Here is a 16,470-nt window from a genome sequence, read left to right as displayed (position 1 = left end):
TATTGAAAACCTATCAGGACTAAAATCTTCAGAAGGGATAAGTCTAGAGGCTACGTTAGCTAACAGGTCTGCGCTCGCGTTTTGAATTCTTGGAATTGACGAGATGTTGAATGCTACGAAATGTGCAGTGAGATCTTGAACTAATGATTGATAATGCTTTAAATGACTTGACAGGCAATGTATGGTGTTACGTACCTGTTTTACGACGATCTCCGAATCTCCAAAGACTTGAAGATACTTAACGTTTAATCTGATTGCTTTGTATAGGCCTTGAACCAATGCTTCGTACTCCGCTGTGTTGTTCATGCAATCGAACTCAAGTCTGCATGTGAGCATAATCTTATTCCCGTCTGGGTTAATCAGAACGCATCCTGCTCCTGCCCCCTCATTTGATTTAGATCCTTCAAAATATAATTTCCAAAATAAAGATGTATTTACAGAATTATCTAAAAAACTAAAACATTTTGAGTCATCAGTTTGGGAGAAATTTTCAACTTGGGATAAAACTGAATTCTCTAAGTATGGTGAAATATGAGCATTGAAATTACCTAGGAAAGAATCTATTGCGTAATTGCCTACAATGCTGCTATTGTACGTTATGGCCTCATTTTCTCCTTCCAGTTCTGTCACTATGTATTTTTGGTGCAATTCTCGTTCAACCTTTATCTGATTTGGTTTACCATTGTATGGTAACCACATGTGCGACCAATCGGTTGAAAAATATCCGTGGATTTTTTCCGACCAATCCCTGCTAAGAATCAAACCATAGAACTCAGGGATATCAGCTACTAGAATGTCGATAACCTGACACACTTTTGGGTTAGACGACAATCTTATGGTCACCTGATTGAGTTCACCAATCACTTCGACTTGGGATCGATCAAGTTGAACTATACGTACTGCGGATTTTTGAGGTTGCACATTCAATTTGGCACATATTGACCTGGGTAAAATATTCGTTGAAGCACCAGAATCGACCAAGCAATTGTGCACGTTTTTGTTGAAGATTTCATATGTGAGAATAAAAGGAGGAGTATGGGATCTTGATCTTCCTCCAATCAAGGCAATGTCATTTGGATCAATTTTATTGATCGTGTTGGTTGGAGGCCTTCCCAGATTGTGGGAAGCTACAGCTGTAGGTAAAGATGTAGTAGGCACAGCATGTAATTCTTTCATCATTATTTTCTGCTGGTGTTTCAATTTACTCAATTCATACAGAGTGATATTAGCCCTAGTCTTCTTCATGTCATCGATGATGTTACACTCCATTTCATCCGACACTATTAGTGTTCTTGATGGAGGCGTTTGATTAGATTGGACTGGGCTAAACTGGGTCGCTTTAGCAGTTGTCTTTTTTGTTGCGACCTTTTCTTTTGTTGCAGGGCTTGCGCCCTTTTGTTTTGGGGTAGTTAGGGGAGGATCAAGTTGATTTTTGCTTCTCGTACTAACAGGAAATGCTTCTTGATCCTCTTCTTGTGGGAGGATGAAGTCCCACATTCCTTGTAGTTCTACGACCTCTTCCTCGTCGGTCTGCCCTTCAGTGGTATTCTCTTCTTCTTCGTCTTCTTCAAATTCAACGTTTGAGACAACACTAGGTGGTCTTACCTCTATGGGAGGATTTCTTTTAAAAGTCCTAAAGGGCTTTTTCGAAGAAGTCTCTGCTACTTGTTTCTTAATATCAATCATCTCATTTGACATGGCTTTCAACACTTTTTGTAATCCTTCCAAATCGAAAGGATCTTTCGTTTGCTTCTTCTTGGTGTCTTCTTTGAAAGAGATCTTCTTAGATTTGCGTTCTTCTATAGCAGATCTCTTTTCTAGGGCTACCACGCATTTTTCCACTGCTAACGCTTCTGTCAAGTTGTCGACTAAGGTGGTCTTGTTTGCCCTATCTACGAATATTACCAATTTTGGAGGTAAAGACGTGATGTACCATTCACATCTTACTTCCTCGCTGGGTTGTGAGGCAGCGGGGATTTTGTTGAGGATCTTATTGAACCGTAAGTTAAAATCTTTAATGGGTTCTCTAGCCTCAGCCTTAAGATTAGATAGGTCATTGATCAATGTCACCGTGGATCTGTCATCACCAAACTTGGTGAGGAACTGACTTTGAAAAATGTCCCAGCTTGTGATGGATCCGGAAGGTAACGAAAAGTACCATGACCCGGCTATTCCTTGCATTGTATAAGGGAAAAGCCGGACAACAGCGTCTTCGTTAGTGACTCCGTTGAGATTAACAGAAAGCATGAAATTATTGATATGTTCCTCGGCTAGCATGCCTGCTTCCGGGTTGAATTTAGGGAGCCATTTCTCAGGATGGGCCGGTATAGGGATCAGGGGTGGAGGCATTAAAACCGCCCCAGGATTATTCCATGGAGACTGGGCCATCGTTGAGCTGCTAGTTAATGGAAGTGCAGAAGATGATCCCTGATGCTGAGAAGATGAAGATATTAAGATCTTTGATGTTTGAAGAGGAAGGTTTGTAGAAGATGGGTGAGTGAGTTGGAATGAAAGAGTGGGTGGTTGACTTCGCGGTGAGGGAGTTGATATGGACGAAGTGGATGAAGGAGTCTGACTGTCAGACTCTGGTGGTGTTTTCCTTGCTCTTTTCCTGGTAGGGAGAGGGATTTCACTTGGTTGTATGCCAAATTTTTCACTCTTTGATCTGGTAAGGGGATGAGCAGGGTTGTACTGCGAAGTCACGCTGCTTTTAGATTTATCAGACTTCTGGTTAAAAATAGAGAATCCCTGGAGTTTACGAATCAAAGTTCGAATTTCAGGGGGTTCAAAGATAGATTGGTCTGATATATTCGAATATGTAGCAGCGGTAGATACTCGAGCGACTTCAAATTCCGGGTTTAACCGTGTTGGAGAAGTCGAGGGAGTTGATGAGGGTGTATTACTCTCAGAATGGTATTTAGATATTTCTTTAGGTGCCATTCATAGTTTGGGCCCTCCTTCTAGCGCCAAATATGTTGAGGGCCCTGAAATCGGTTCAACAACAAGGGGGATACCCACCCGGTCGGGAACCTGGTTGGTGGCTCCGTGCCCGTTTGGTGTAGCAGGTCCGACTGGGGATAACGGGACCAGCTTCCCGTTCTAAGGGGATGTGTGTGTGTAGAGTTTGGTGATGTGTGTGTGTGTAGAATATGATAATAAAAATATGGAATTATTTCTAAGCTAATCTAGTTCTAAACTCTGAGACTGAATTTTATACTACTTTAATCTATCAAGAACAACACATCTAATCTACGCTAACCCGGGATAGAACTTTTTCCATTATGCGATCTAGAAAGATTTCACACAATAACTGGTAATGAAGATTATTCAGCTATTATGAGAATATAAATCAATTAAGATGAACCATCCTGCATAAAAAGTTAAGCAAAACGGTTGTGAACAGCATATCGCATAATCAGTTATTCATGTATTAAGCATAAATCAATGACTCCACCGTACAAAAGTGCCAAATGGTAGTCCATTCATTCATACGTTAACATATAAACAACATCAGCTGTATATTACTCTAAGAATGCAAGCAGAAACTCGTCAAGAGATAAAAGTACCATTTATGACTGACTTTATACTCACAGACCTGAAGCAATAATGATCTATTTCTACTTACTTCTAATGCCTACTAAGAGTACAGAAGTGCAACATCAGTAGCAGGTATTAAAATGCAAACATAAATAAATCTTGATCCGTCCATTCATCAAAAACCCCCTCCGAGGGTGCAAAAGTGCATGTTCTGAGGACAAGTTTTTTGACAAATTTCCGGACCCTTCTCCAATGCAACGAGAAGGGTTAAATACTACTAACCAGCTAATTTTAATTACACAAATTTAGGGAACGGCTTCAAATGACCGCCCTTTTACTAAAACAAATTTATTTCTAAAAACTGAATCTAATTTCTAACCATTTCTGTATCTGCTCCTTAGTGCTGTAAGCGATGCATTGTTCACCGTGAAAGAGTCAGCTGCTTGTCCTTTCCTTTTGTTCAAGCTTGAAAATTAGAAATAACAAGAGCTGGCACCTCTTTCTGACAAACTAGAAGATATTTTTGAAAGTGTTCTTCTGGAGGAGTCTCTTCACGGCGTGTATACTTAGTACAACTCAGATTTCTTTCAAACTGATTGTGTTGTTGCTATTTCGGTTTCCGGCCGTGCGAATGACTCAATGAGCTGGGGATTTTGTTGCCTGAACGATTTTCTCAATTGAAACTTGTTTCCATTCTTTGTTCCAGGCTTTTCTGAGACGTCTTTCCCCTTAAGCATTTTTCTTTTTGCTTTACCCAATTTGGGACTCAGGATCTTTCATAAACGCTTTGCTTTTGTGCGCCTTTGACTCTGAGTCCTAGATAGCCTATTTCCATCAGCATTTGTTGAGTGATACTCTGGGATCCACGGTCCTACTGTATGCGGTATCTATCTGCGAAGTCATCTCCTCTCTGTTCTTCTAGTTCTGGCGCTTTTCCTTAGATGTTTCCTGCATATAGATTTATATCAGTTGCTGACTTATAGTTCACGTAAATGAAAAGAGACAGAATAAAAGATTGACATGAAAGCAATTAAGTTCTAATGAATGCATAATCATGTCACCCATTATGACTTGACTCTTCGAAAAACGCAACATAATCATCTTTTGGATACGCAGGCATACAATCATTAATTTCCCGTAAGGTGCGCGCCTAATTTTAGGCTCACAGATCATGCCGAGGAATGCCTGCGACGAATGGCTTCTGCGATTTGCATCGCAGCATCAAAGATTGCTATGTAAGTAAGTGGTATCGTAACAATTGATGGTCTCATTTGTCGCACACCATAGATCGCAGGTCGCAGCTTTGCATGGTCGCAGATCGCATATCGCAATATCGCAAGGTTTTTCACTTTATCACTTTGTGCTGCTTATGCGACATTGCGATGTGCGACGTCGCATATCGGCCGTCGGCGGTTCTTTAGGTTTTCCCCTTTTGAGCGCTTTTCATGCACGCGATGCTATGAGTTCTCGCGTCGCTCCTCCTCAGTGTGTTTATGCGCTTTGGGAAAGCGCTCCTTTTTCCTTTGCGACGCGATATAGCTCTTAGGGAGTTAATACAAAAGATTTTTCAAACAAAAATATTTTTTGGATTTTTTGGTTAAGGGTCCCCCTTTGCTTGATGTTATTACTAATATCAAACAAAGAGGGGGGTTGTTGGTGACCACAACAGAACAACAATGCGATACAAAGTTAAAATGATAACATAGCATTCCTGTTGCAGATAACGATAGTATCCAATTAAGTATATCTAATTGCGCTGATATGTAAAACAGTAAAGTGTGTCAGATTACTGAACAGAGTAAAAGAAAGAGATCAAACCACACATGAAGCATAAAGATATAATACAGCAGCAGCGTACTCCACCAGAGGCTGGGCCCTTAGCCCCCAGCGGATGCTGCTGGGTTACTTCAGGATCAAAGATGGAATGGCAACTAGATTTATATTAAAATATCAAAGCAGAGTTACAGTGGATTACAACAAGAAGTCTCTCAATCTCTCATCCATTATCCATTCTCTCTACCATCCTCAATTCTGAATCTCTAATTCATCCTCAATTCCATCATTCGAATCCCCCCCATCTCTGATCTCTATTTTCATTTAAATAGAGAGAGATCAGAGAGCAGTTACAATAGAGATAACTACAACATGATTTCTATTACAAAATTGGATTGTTTCCAACCAATTGATAAACAAGAAGATATATTTCCATCCAGCTTTCAACAAGAGCAAAACGAATTTGGCTTTGCAGCTGATATTTGGAGGACGGCCGCAACAAAAAGCCAAATTTGGGCAAACCGTCCTTCACTTTAGTTAATTGGGTCCATTCTGGACAAAACCCATGTTCCGGATTTTCCAGATTCTACTTCATTTGCTCAGAATCTCAACCGCAAAACCATCACTTCTTATTCCAGCGAATTTCTGAGTTGGCACTTTTAATGATCAAATCTTCAATCTGGAAATTATCTTGGAGGCTAAAAATGGTGAATAATGTTACAACTGATTTTATTAAAACTATCATTGATAAAATCATGCATAATCATCGATTTATTAGAAATAAAGGAGAATAAATAATATTCATTCATAGAAGCATAAATCATCATAAAATGGATTTATATAATAAATGACATGATGAAGAATAGTAGAAATGGGTGGAATAAGTGTTCAAAAGTGATAATAATAATGGCATATTAACGGCCCAACATACCCCCACACTCAATATGTTGCATGTCCTCATGCAACGAAAATTGAATATATTGCATGTCCTCATGCAACCCAAAGACAAAAACCCATGTGTTAACCAAGCAATAAAAAATATGTTCATCTCAGCTCATTAAATGGATAGAACAAATGAATTCTTCCTTAATTAATGAATATTCACTTTTAGTAATCTTGATGAAGGCATAACAAGTTTTACATTGACATTCAACTATATGTATATATGAAGCTGCAACACAATATGATATAAGTAACAGCAAACTTCATTAACCATTTTCTCAAAAACTACAAACCAGCTTTTGTTGAAATTTGGCAAGTAAATTTATAATATATGAATTCCTTTATGATCCAAAAAAATCAGACTGTTTTGATGCACGGATCATGAGATATAAACAAAATGGCTGTAGGTGAGAGTGCATGATTTCCGAAATTTTATGAACCAATTTATCTTGAAATTATCTAGGTATGTGTATTTTAATAGTATGTCTGTGTTTCCTAGAGATCACAAGAATTGAGTTCATAGTTTTAAAAAATTATGGAAATCAATTTCTACACTGAAATTGTATGCCTTAAATGAGAAAGAAAATAGAAAGCATCCATCATGCGTAGCAATTCCTCCCCTTCTCTGAAAAATTAGCATGCCCTCATGCGATGCTAGAAAACAAATAGAGGTGGTTGCTACCAGCTGTTGAATTCTATGCTTAGTGTAAAACAACATGGAAGAAGGGAGGTGTTGAGAAGAAATAAGAATAGCAATGGATGATAAGGAATATGAATAACATGGTTATAAGAAAGAAATGGATGAAAGCAACACTCCCCCAAACTGAAAGATGACATGTCATTGAAAAATGGGAAGTGGTACAGATGTGGAGTGAAGGATGACAAATAATGCTCAAAATGGATTTTTATGAAATTCTCCTAAATTTGTAATAAATCAGAAAATTATGCTATTTTACCTCAAGTTGTACCTCCAAAAATAAAAATGTGGAATGACATATATGGACTGGCATTTGTTGAAGCTAATGTAGGCAGAGTTGGCACTGAAAGTGATGCAAAAGGTGGAATCCAGGCAAGCACATCATGTCTGAAAAATTGTTCGTATTCGCAAGTTGCTCGAGCCTCTTCTGTTGGTTACAATAGTGTGGACATGCTACGAATAGAGTTTCCCCCCATACTTGTTGTTCTCCTGTAAACAAATCACTATTTTGCATACAATGTTCTTGAATCCATAGTGTAAGCAATAGATAAGATGCATGAAAAAATTTCAACCAGAAAAACTTATGTATACATGCAATACTAATATTTTGGCAAATCAACAAGTGATGGCAGAGTGCAGTAATCATATCGCATGCAATCCCATAATGCATACATTCCCCCCTCCAATTGGAAAAGGAATTCCATGGCCATAAAGCATATGAGAGGTGTTGTGTTGATGGCAAGGCAAGGGAATGAACAATATAGCAGTGAATGAAGCAGAGTACACATATCAATGATAGGATAGCGGGAGTTATGGTTATAATGAGAGCAGAGTGTGTAAAGATAGTTATGAATAAGAGATAGGACGCTTTGAATTGATGATAGGTGATGAAAAAGAGAAAAAGAACAACAATATGCCAATAAGATGCTTTACTGATAGTATGCTAGCTGAAAATGATGCGATTGATCATAAAACAATTTCTCATGCATAAAGGTTCAAAACAGGGAAAAAGTTAAGGAAATAACTTCTCTGATAAAAAGAAAAAATAAGAAAATGGTATTATAATAATAATTGACGATAAGATATAACTTCAATACCATAAGCAGAGCCGCTGCTGCCAGCAGGCGTCCATAGCCTCGGCAGGGTTGCTTTTTAACCCATATGAGCCAGGATCCTCAATTTATAAATGGAGAGTTACAGTGTTGTTCTACAGAAGAGATCAGTGTGCTGGCGTGGTAACCAGATAACCACACTGCCATTCACTGGGATGTAGCAAAAGTGATCAGGCCGGCTCGTGATGAGACCTCTTGTTCCAAGGATAATTTGGCTATCCAATGGATCATAACCCTGGTGTGGTGGCCATAATGGGAATGTCACTTTCTTACAACCTTATGAACATGGTAGGTTGGCTCGTAATGAGACCCCCTATCCTCCATCTGCGAACAAAATTTTGTTGTTATTAAATATTTTTATGATAAAAAGAGGGAGGCTCAGTACTCCTTAAGAGCAGGGATGGTGGAAGAAGTTGAACATGCCAAAGAAAAAAAAATATAACCATAATCTCATTTATTACAGACAGAGAAGATTATAACCAAGAAGGGTTGAACCAGCATGGTATTAAGATGATCAATCAGTATCCTGTACAGCAGAAAACAATGTAGTAAAGTAGTATATAAATAATTGTGTCCCTTTTGAAAATAAGCTATCATCAAGGAGTTGTCCTGTTAAAGATCATAACATGAATGATATTAACTCACTTCAAAAGAATCCATAATTCTTGTCTTCATAAAAATAGTTTACTTCATGCCATAAAAGGGAATCAATAAAATGTGGTTGAGATGGATTAGGAATAATCCCACAAGAAGAAAGAAGGGTTGCTCTCGAAAATATTCCCAAAATGTTTTTTTTTTTTTTGAAGGAACAGCAAAAACACTCAAAAAGAAAGTGGTGTTCTGTGTAGGGAACAGCAAAGAAAATTCATGTGAAAAAGTGTTGTTCCTTAAGAGGAACAAAAAAAATGCGAAAATGTTGTTCCTTTGAAAAGGAACAACAAAAATGTGAAAGTGTTGTTCCTTCACAAAGGAACAGCAAAAATGTGAAAGTGCAGAAGTGTTGTTCCATTCGGAAAGGAACAGAAAAAAGTAAAAGTGCAGAAGTGTTGTTCCATTCGGAAAGGAACAGCAAAAAGTGAAAGTGCAGAAGTGTTGTTCCATTCAAAAAGGAATAGCAAAATGTGAAAGTGTAGAAGTGTTGTTCCATTCGGAAAGGAACAACAAAAAGTGAAAGCGCAGAAGTGTTGTTCCATTCGGAAAGGAACAGCAAAACGTGAAAGTGCAGAAGTGCTGTTCCATTCGGAAAAGAACAGCAAAAAGTGAAAAAGGAACAGCAAAATGAGTCGTGGAAAAGGAACGACAAAATGAACCGTGAAAAAGGAACAGCAAAATGAATTGCTGACCAAAAAGGTGATGTTCCTTTGGAAAAGGAACAGTAAAACGAAATTGTTGTCCCTTTGAAAAAGGAACAGCAAAAACGACAAAAGTGCACACAAACGCTATCCCTTCAGAAAAGGAACAGCAAAATGCACAAGCATGAAATGCAAGCTCGCAAAGAATGAATTAGTTTTTCACTGTATTGATGTTGAGGATGGGTCACAGTTTGAATGAAGTAACACCTGAAACACAAAATATCAGAAATATCAGAAAAGAAATAACGTTTTATTTAAAAACAATATGTAAATAACTAAATTAAGTTACAACAGCTATGATGTTATGTCAAAAAAAATGATCTCTTTGAAAAATGTTTTGCCAGCAGTGACATGACATGAATCTTCAAATGGAAATCAATTCTTGATTTCTGCTATTATGAATCCGTTAGGTAATGAGTTGGATGAAATTCCTTTGTTTCATAAAATTTCTTTCAAAAATTACTCGTCCATAAATTGACCTTCTTTATTTTCCCAGGACCTACAAAAAACGAGTGTCTACCTGCAATAAAACATTAAATCATGGAGAAAGAGAGGTGATCGGGCTCCCCTAATCCAATAATTATGCAAAAAACAACAAGTAGCTACCCTGTATAACAAATCCATTGAGAAAATAACAAAGTAAAATTTATCTGTCACTTGCGGGAGAGTAGTGGCCAATAATGCTAACCTGCAATGTTTTAATCACAACTTCTTTGTTTTTCATCGAAATTGAGTGACTCCAAAGAAAAATGAGAGCTGATTCAAAGGGTTATCTCCAATAGCAACAGGTTTAAAAAATTCAATTCTATGATATGTCAAATTTGTTTAGAACAACCTGCATAATAGAGTCATTTTCGATTACCCAATCTAGACCAACGATTGATATTTCAAGCATAGATTCTTCGTTTGATGTCGGATTCAAATGATTCAAATTGGAAATGAAAGTAGATTCATTTATTTATCTCCAATAGAAACAGGTTTTGAAGAAAATAAGAATTGATAGGTCAAATACTGTAAGGAACAGCCAGAAAGACATAGTTTTAAGGGTGCTGATTTACGATAGACAGTCAGTATTTTGATCATAACTTCCCCATACGATATCAAAAATGAGTGATTCAAATTTAATTGTAAACTAGATTCATAGGGGAATCTACCATAGTAACAGGTTTTAAAAATTCAAACATTTATGCTTCCAAAAACTAACTGTCCCAACTTTGTTCCTGAGCTGCCCACTAGACACCCTGTCAATGTTTTGTTTCTAACTTTTTCGTTTCAAATCCAAATTGAGTGGTTCAAATTGGGTTAGAAAGTAGACATCAAGGGCCACCTAAGGTAGAAATAGGTTTTAAAAATATTCACTTTTGGTCCCTCAAAACATGACTGTCCCGACTGTTTTTCAAGAAATCTCATTAAGCCCGAAAGCCAAAAAAAATGATATTCAACCATTTTTTCATATTGATGATAAAAATGAATATAAGTGTTTGTAGAACTATTATTTCCATTATAAGTCATCTACATACACAAATGAATTAAAAAAAATTATCACCGATGTTGATTTCCATAGCATGTTGCAACAAAAAACAACTAGCTTTACAAAAATAAAAATAAAAAAGATGTGTTTGTTTTATTTGTTTATTTATTTTATTTTCTCCACTATCCTACTCTTCTTTGAGAATCAAATATGTTTATGTATAAGAGTATTTCCAATGGAACCATTTTAGAATTAAGGCTTTATGTATGCACATACCCAAATTTGAAAAATGCATGTTGATAAAAATTAGGGTATGAGAAGCCAACTTCCCTTGAAAAGATGGTATCAAAAATTGTTGAAGTATGGAGTGATGATGCAAACACATGGTGGAGTGAAACCAATCTTCAATATATCCATTACTTTCTTGATTTCCCATCATACCATGAAGTTCTTGAGCTTTTAAAATGGTTTGTTGGTGCAACCTAAAAGAAACCTCATTTTCTTCCATAGCTTCTACAATTTTTGAATTTGAAACATTCTGAATCTCATTGTAAGTTTTCTCTAATGGCACATGTGAGATAGAATGGGTGGGAAGGTTGGGTAAATTTGGCAGTCCAACACTGTAAGCATGTTGTACTGGTTTATTGTGGTGAGGGTGTGGAATTAGTTGAGCAGGAAATTCAAAAGTAGAAATGTTGGGCAGTTTCTTACCATAACAGAAGATGTTCTTCATGTGTTCCTTCGAAGCTCCTTCTTCCAATGTTCCTGTCAATTAGTTAGTGAAATGGGTGGTGCTTACATCACCACTTGAGTGAAATCATGTGATTCATTTTTCAAAATTTCTATTTTTCCTAGTCATTCACACAAAAATTCAAACATCTATTTCTACCCAACAAAAATTAACAAATTTGCCGGAAAGCGGGCGGGGGAGCAGGGCTGTTACATGCTCCGTACGCAGGTTCTTACCTTCCATTTTTAATACCCAATTCTCTCCTAGCAGGCACTCATCAGATTCACACTACTCTTTAGAAATGGCTACACTCTCCCCGGCAACGGCGCCAAAATGTGGAGCGATAAAAAGGTGTCTTTTTAACTCCTAATTACCTTCACATTAATTATCAACCCAGGGACGACTTTTTATTTCAAGAGTGTACTCAGTCTGAGGCGGCTATTTACTCAAGAGTAATGTTTTGTAGTATAGTGCTTAAAATGCAAAAGTAAATGAAAGCTGGAAACAAAATCTAATTGGAACAGCAAGAAACTGAAATGTTCTAAACTAAATCATTCACTCAAACAACCATCAATCGAGGATACAGTAGCAATAACTCATTCCTCTGGATATTGATGCAATTGAAATCAAACCGGAACAAGACAATCAATCTGGGAATGAGGAAGCAATAACCAATGTTCTCTACAGTTGACAGTCCTGCTTTAAAGCAATCAAAAGGAAATCGAAATTGAACTAAAGCTGCCATTGAAAGTAAACTAGGAAAACTCTTTAAAAGCAAACTATTGCAATTAATCAACAGAAATGAACAACAAAGTAAATGGGTAGCAAACTGTAATTAAAGGAATCTGAACAGCAAACTCTAATTAATGGAAATCAACAACAAAATACCTTGAAGCCTAAATCATTCATTCGGAAAAATAAGCAATGTATCAGTCAAGGGTTCGACAGCAATAGCCCATCCCTTTGGAAACTGATGGAAAGGAAATTAGAGCATGGACCACAGGTCTGGGAGCTAGGCAGTAAATGCCAAGGCTCACTACAGCCACAGATCGTCTCTCACACCAAAATAAAGATAATGCGAATAACAGGAAATGGAACAGCAGATTAAATATGAATGTACAACAATCCAAATCAAGCACGCAACACACTTATCATTAAAAGGGACAGTAATCCGAGCTTCGATACAATATGCATGAATCATAACTATAAAGTAACAGCAAGTGTAATAGAACAGCAATCCCGAATAAACAACAGTCATAATTTAAGAATACATCATATAGTTGTACCGATTTAGGAACATACAGCGCGGTTAATCTGTAATCGAATGACAATCTGTAAGGAACATCAATGTTATATCAATTATCAACAGGAACAGCAATGCGATACAAAGTTAAAATGATAACATAGCATTCCTGTTGCAGATAACGATAGTATCCAATCAAGTATATCTAATAGCGCTGATATGTAAAACAGTAAAGTGCGTCAGATTACTGAACAGAGTAAAAGAAAGAGATCAAACCACACATGAAGCATAAAGATATAATACAGCAGCAGCGTACTCCACCAGAGGCTGGGCCCTTAGCCGCCAGCGGATGTTGCTGGGTTACTTCAGGATCAAAGATGGAATGGCAACTAGATTTATATTAAAATATCAAAGCAGAGTTACAATGGATTACAACAAGAAGTCTCTCAATCTCTCATCCATTATCCATTCTCTCTGCCATCCTCAATTCTGAATCTCTAATTCATCCTCAATTCCATCATTCGAATCCCCCCCATCTCTGATCTCTGTTTTCATTTAAATAGAGAGAGATCAGAGAGCAGTTACAATAGAGATAACTACAACATGATTTCTATTACAAAATTGGATTGTTTCCAACCAATTGATAAACAAGAAGATATATTTCCATCCAGCTTTCAACAAGAGCAAGACGAATTTGGCTTTGCAGCTGAGATTTGGAGGACGGCTGCAACAACAAATCTGAGAAAATCGTGCTCAAAGAACCCTGCGTTTCTCTCAGTACAAGCCGAATTTGGACAAACCGTCCGTTACTTTAGTTAATTAAATCCGTTCTGGACAAAACCCGTGTTCCGGATTTTCCAGATTCTGCTTCATTTGCTCAGAATCTCAACCGCAAAACCATCACTTCTTATTCGAGCGAATTTCTGAGTTGGCACTTTTAATGATCAAATCTTCAATCTGGAAATTATCTTGGAGGCTAAAAATGGTGCAAAATGTTACAACTGATTTATTAAAACTATCATTGATAAAATCATGCATAATCATCAATTTATTAAAAATAAAGGAGAATAAATAATATTCATTCATAGAAGCATAAATCATCATAAAATGGATTTATATAATAAATTATAATAAATGACATGATGAAGAATAGTAGAAATGGGTGGAATAAGTGTTCAAAAGTGATAATAATAATGGCATATTAACGGCCCAACATACCCCCACACTCAATATGTTGCATGTCCTCATGCAACGAAAACTGAATATATTGCATGTCCTCATGCAACCCAAAGACAAAAACCCATGTGTTAACCAAGCAATAAAAAATATGTTCATCTCATCTCATGAAATGGATAGAACAAATGAATTCTTCCTTAATTAATGAATATTCACTTTTAGTAATCTTGATGAAGGTATAAAAATTTTTACATTGACATTCAACTATAAGTATATATGAAGCTGCAACACAATATGATATAAGTAACAGCAAACTTCATTAACCATTTTCTCAAAAACTACAAACCAGCTTTTGTTGAAATTTGGCAAGTAAATTTATAATATATGAATTCCTTTATGATCCAAAAAAATCAGACTGTTTTGATGCACGGATCATGAGATATAAACAAAATGGCTGTAGGTGAGAGTGCATGATTTCCGAAATTTTATGAACCAATTTATCTTGAAATTATCTAGGTATGTGTATTTTAATAGTATGTCTATGTTTCCTAGAGATGACAAGAATTGAGTTCATAGTTTTAAAAATATTATGGAAAACAATTTCTACACTAAAATTGTATGCCTTAAATGAGAAAGAAAATATAAAACATCCATCATGCGTAGCAATTCCTCCCCTTCTCTGAAAAATTAGCATGCCCTCATGCGATGCTAGAAAACAAATAGAGGTGGTTGCTACCAGCTGTTGAATTCTATGCCTGGTGTAAAACAACATGGAAGAAGAGAGGTGTTGAGAAGAAATAAGAATAGCAATGGATGATAAGGAATATGAATAACATGGTTATAAGAAAGAAATGAATGAAAGCAACACTCCCCCAAACTGAAAGATGATATGTCGTTGAAAAATGGGAAGTGGTACAGATGTGGAGTGAAGGATGATAAATAATGCTCAAAATGGATTTTTATGAAATTCTCCTAAATTTGTAATAAATCAGAAAATTATGTTATTTTACCTCAAGTTGTACCTCCAAAAAGAAAAATGTGGAATGACATATATGGACTGGCATTTGTTGAAGCTAATGTAGGCAGAGTTGGCACTGAAAGTGATGCAAAAGGTGGAATCCAGGCAAGCACATCATGTCTGAAGAATTGTTCGTATTCGCGAGTTGCTCGAGCCTCTTCTGTTGGTTGCAATAGTGTGGTCATGCTACGAATAGAGTTTCCCCCCATACTTGTTGTTCTCCTGTAAACAAATCACTATTTTGCATACAATGTTCTTGAATCCATAGTGTAAGCAATAGATAAGATGCATGCAAAAATTTCAATCAGAAAAACTTATGTATACATGCAATACTAATATTTTGGCAAATCAACAAGTGATGGCAGAGTGCAGTAATCATATCGCATGCAATCCCATAATGCATACATTCCCCCCTCCAATTGGAAAAGGAATTCCATGACCATAAAGCATATGAGAGGTGTTGTGCTGATGGCAAGGCAAGGGAATGAACAATATAGCAGTGAATGAAGCAGAGTACACATATCAATGGTAGGATAGAGGGAGTTATGGTTATAATGAGAGCAGAGTGTGTAAAGATAGTTATGAATAAGAGATAGGACGCTTTGAATTGATGATAGGTGATGAAAAAGAGAAAAAGAACAACAATATGCCAATAAGATGCTTTACTGATAGTATGCTAGCTGAAAATGATGCGATTGATCATAAAACAATTTCTCATGCATAAAGGTTCAAAACAGGGAAAAAGTCAAGGAAATAACTTCTCTGATAAAAAGAAAAAATAAGAAAATGGTATTATAATAATAATTGACGATAAGATATAACTTCAATACCATAAGCAGAGCCGCTGCTGCCAGCAAGCGTCCATAGCCTCGGCAGGGTTTCTTTTTAACCCATATGAGCCAGGATCCTCAATTTATAAATGGAGAGTTATAGTGTTGTTCTATAGAAGAGATCAGTGTGTTGGCGGGGTAACCAGATAACCACACTGCCATTCACTGGAATGTAGCAAAAGTGATCATACCGGCTCGTGATGAGACCTCCTGTTCCAAGGATAATTTGGCTATCCAATGGATCATAACCCTCGTGTGGTGGCCATAATGGGAATGTCACTTTCTTACAACCTTATAAACATGGTAGGCTGGCTCGGAATGAAACCCCCTATCCTCCATCTGCGAACAAAATTTTGTTGTTATTACACATTTTTATGATAAAAAGAGGGAGGCTCAGTACTCCTTAAGAGCAGGGATGGTGGAAGAAGTTGAACATGCCAATAGAAAAAAAAATATACCCATAATCTCATTTATTACAGACAGAGAAGATTATAACCAGGAAGGGTGGAACCAGCATGGTATTAAGATGATCAATCAGTATCATGTACAGCAGAAAACAATGTAGTAAAGTAGTATATAAATAATTGTG

Source organism: Pinus tabuliformis, chromosome 2_2 (assembly GCF_031772625.1).
Source record: "Pinus tabuliformis cultivar Carrire ecotype Pingquan chromosome 2_2, CPIR1, whole genome shotgun sequence".
In the NCBI taxonomy this organism is placed as follows: Eukaryota; Viridiplantae; Streptophyta; class Pinopsida; order Pinales; family Pinaceae; genus Pinus; species Pinus tabuliformis.
This window is presented reverse-complemented; position numbering follows the sequence as displayed.